Source organism: Dreissena polymorpha, chromosome 6 (genome assembly GCF_020536995.1).
Source record: "Dreissena polymorpha isolate Duluth1 chromosome 6, UMN_Dpol_1.0, whole genome shotgun sequence".
In the NCBI taxonomy this organism is placed as follows: Eukaryota; Metazoa; Mollusca; class Bivalvia; order Myida; family Dreissenidae; genus Dreissena; species Dreissena polymorpha.
Window position 1 is genome coordinate 62,251,314 of NC_068360.1, and position 4,249 is coordinate 62,255,562.

At 33.9% G+C, this 4,249-nt stretch overlaps 1 long non-coding RNA gene across 1 annotated transcript in view; it reads left to right on the forward strand.

Moving 5' to 3' along the window:
• The first annotated feature begins 864 nt into the window (after nt 1-864).
• Nucleotides 865-4,249, forward strand: part of LOC127836509 (uncharacterized) — a 14,794-nt gene continuing 11,409 nt past the window's right edge. Inside the window, exons 1-5 of the long non-coding RNA XR_008028800.1 lie at nt 865-943; nt 1,338-1,395; nt 1,574-1,665; nt 1,809-1,880; nt 3,447-3,554. This is a non-coding gene — a long non-coding RNA (uncharacterized LOC127836509). The remainder of the gene's footprint in view (nt 944-1,337; nt 1,396-1,573; nt 1,666-1,808; nt 1,881-3,446; nt 3,555-4,249) is intronic.

Consider the following 4,249-nt stretch of genomic DNA (forward strand, 5'->3'; position numbering starts at 1 on the left):
CTTGACAAAAGCGGCGCATGGGGTCGGTTTAAAAAAAACAGTATATTTTTTTTTAAAGCACGGAAAGCCTACCTAAAATTCGCATGAAGTTCAGTGAAATGATGCTGATTAAGAAAATAATTCATTATATTATATTCGGAAAGGTGCCCATTACAATGGCGCTACCTAAATTAAGTTTTAACAGGTTAATTTTTACATTGGTGTTTGTGTTTTGATATAAATTCATCGTATAATTATCATCATTCTAGACAACACATGGTAATTTTTCTCTCAGGTGATGTATTTTGTACATTTTTCATAGAATCTTATATTGCTCGCATATGGCCGTCGCAACCATCAGATCTATGGACAAGAGTACGCATTTTTGATATGATATTATGGATTTAAAATAACACTAACAATCAGTTACACAATACTACACATATAATTGAGCATGCTTTAATTAAACCACAGCCTATTATTTAGCGACCAATTCTAGTGAGAGCTTATTTGTTAAGGTTATTTAGTATAGTATGCAATTTTTAAGATTCGCGTAACCGTAAAAGAGTAAGCATTTAAGCGGTCGACATGAAGCATTACAGAATTTGCTTACTTAAAAGTCAATATTGGGTTGACACAATTCCGATTTGCAGGAAAACATTTTAAACAAGAATTAATGATATTGAAAAGTATAAATATCAAGCTGTACACAAAAGCTTCAGATCTTGCAATATAACATTACTAAAAGCATAAGACCAAATTTCAACGTTGTACCGTTCTTATCGTAGAAGTTCGTGATAATTCCGTTTATATTTAGTAACCATCATGACTTTTCTGTTCATAAAATGTTACAACATTTGCAAAATACGCCGTTCCATTTTTATTAATAGATAAGACCGGTCCTCTATATAATTTGCATATTTTGTTTATACGTGGCACTTCTGAAGAGAAACGCTTGCTTCAGGTAAGTTTCTTTGTATCTATTTTCAGCGCATTGATTTTATTGATCGCATATTAATAACAACATTTAACAATGTATTAATTTTATTTGCATATTCGATGCGACAATCAATAATGTTTATTTTTTAATGTGATTGAATCAGCCATGCGTTTCTTTTCACTAATATATAAATTTCGTAGACGAAATCACAAGTTAAATATGCTTAATTGAGGTGTTTTAATGAGCGTACAGTACACCGGTTTTTCAAAAAAAAACGCGCACAGACAATGTCTGCTTAAATGCTTATGTAGGATAATATAACGCCATAATTTGATGAAATGTAACACGCTTCTTAAAATCGGGTTTGTTATAGTTCGCTCACACAATGGATTATTGTTTAAGTTTTGCTCGTTTCTAGGGCGAGATGTTCTTCAGCTTCTTCAGTTTTCTACTCGCTGGCATCAGCATTTGCACAGGTAAGTACCTTATGTATTTATATATTTTGTCTGATTATAATTTGTTTTATAATCTTAACATGTATGTAATGAAAAACATGCTATTATGATTTTCAAATGAAATGTCTGAACACAGAAGATGTTATTATTTCAATATTTAAAGAACATATCGCTATTGTTTTGTTTTATTTTGTTTTAGTCCAATGTTTGATATGCCTTAATTGTACGGATATCAGGGATATCAACAGTCCTCTACACTGCAAATATGTTTTGGAATGTCAGCATGGCGAGGTAAATATGTTGTTAAAATATGTTTGTATGTGTACTTCATATCTTACCAGTTTCAGTTTTAATTTATTATATAATTGAATTACAATACTATTCATCGGACTTAAACTGGATTGTGTACAAACGCATTTAAATATTTCCCGTAGGTTTGCAATGTTCACATGACAACAAATCAATACGGAGACGCTGTGATTAACATTGGCTGTGTACATCCATCGGTAATATGTTAATTCGTTTAATTTATTTTGTAATGCATAATATTGTGTATGTGTTTCTCCTCTTTTGTTGATGATTACTTCCCTTTGTATAAAGATCACCATGAACAACCATATAGAACACTTGATTTGCTTACTAACTCGTGGCCACGAGTTAGCTATGTCGGGATCTCGAGATCGCTAAATTTCTCTCCTCTTTTTTAATTCACCCGTCCTTTATTTACTGCACCGCTCTTTTTTAATTGCACTCCTCTTTTATTAAGCTTTCCACTCCTCTTTTTTCTATCTCATGGCCACGACATAGCTAACTCTTGTAAGTCTTAGCCACGAGATAGAAAAAAGAGGAGTGGAATTTAAAAAAAAAGAAGACTGAATGTAACCGTACAAAAACCAAGTGAAATGCGTTGAAAATTGCTGACCAGGTTTTACTTTTTCTCCCAGGCTGTCGAATGACATACTGCATTAAATCTACTATATGTGTGTTTTTTCATCTACCAACCTGGTGATTTTTAGAATATATTTTTTTGCCTTAATGTTTTTGTCTGCAATGAAAATGAATTTAATTATTTAAAAAAATAATTGTATTTATAGGTGTAATGTTGTGGTGTGTTTTGTTTTTAGGTTTATGTATTATGTTACATATCTTTTCTAATATATTATACAAGAAATTCCGAAAAACTGTTGACTCATAAAACATCGAACATTGGGCGGCGTTTGATTTATTTTAACACCTACCCCACGACATTTACGAAAGGATTTTATTTGTAATGCATTGTGAATACCAACTATGCCAATAGCTGTTCTTGATCAAATAAGAAGATAATTTCAGTTAAACATGCATTATACAGCGCGCTTTTTATAACAGTTCAACGCTAGATTAATTTTGAAATAGTTTGAGAATGTAAACAACTTATCATCACACAGAAAGTCATAAGCTCAATATGGTATGAGAGTGATGTCATATCTATTTTAATGACTTAATTATGTGTGTGCATAGCTGTTTGATTCGCTCAAAACTAACACGTTAAGCACTGTGAACGCCACACCATTGACAACTCACAACTAGTCGGAAGGTTGATCTACGATGACACAAGGTCGCTGCCTGAGACCCTTTGTAACAAATGTTGTGATGACGATCTGTGCAACGCTCATTGTGTTATGAATGCCTTTGTTTATCAACGTCTGTCTGTCTGTCTGTCTGTCTGTCTGTCGGTCGGTCGGTCGGTCGGTCGGTCGGTCGGTCGGTCGGTCGGTCGGTCGGTCGGTCGGTCGGTTCTGTCTGTCTGTCTGTCTTTCTGTCTATCTGTCTGTCTGTCTGTCTGTCTGTCTGTCTGTCTGTCTGTCTGTCTGTCTGTCAATGATCAAATCAATGATGTATATTTATTTCTAAAGGTTAATCGAATCAGTATGGCAGAATCGGTGTAAAAGAATGTACAGTTTTACCTTATTCTTGAAAGTGTCTCTTGTCTTTCTGTCATCTGTTTCTGCCTATCGTGAAATTGCAACTCATTAAAGCTCACAATGGCAGATAATGAACATATAGTTTTGGGTTAAAATGTTATTATTCAGACGTTGGATACTGCAGTTCGGATCCCTGTAAATATGGGACTTGCACCAGCACGAAAACTGGCTACAAATGTTTGTGTGACCAGTATCACATAGAGATCAATTGTTCAGGTAGGTTTTACTGTACATATTAATATTGTCTTGGGATATAGAGAATACATGATTGGTGCCGAGATGGAGAAAGTTTATCCGGTGAGGCTTAGACAAAGAAAATAGGGCGAGCTTTAGCGAGCCCTATTTTTCTTTTTCGGGCCGAACCGGATAAACTTTCTCCATCTCGGTGTCAACCATGTATTCGATTTATCCTGCTTCATGCCGTTGACACATTTTATTAAAGACAAATGATTAATTGACATAACAATATTATCATTTTTGTCGAGCCTCCTACATGTACACAACATTACTGACGACCGAATAACTACCGATTGTGTCATGTAAAAAATGCTTCCACTTGAAACGGTTCCTGTCAATACTTTCCTATTAAAAATATGAGATGAAATAAAAAAAGAATCCAAAATGTGATATGTTTCTTGGTAAAAACTGACAAAAAATTAAGCAGCAAAACAAAAACTAAATTGAATTAACCTTAATGACAACTTTAATGAATAGCTTATAACAATAAAGTTACAACGATATACACATCCATTTTCTGTTCTTCGATCCGTTTTTCGAAATCCATTTTCTGTTCTTCCAACCCCTCTTATCGAAGTGTATTTTAAACCACGCTATTTTGTGATATCGTTTGAATTGAATGCTAACAACTCTGACCCAAAACTCAATTTACAAAATCGTTATCCTGTCGTAGA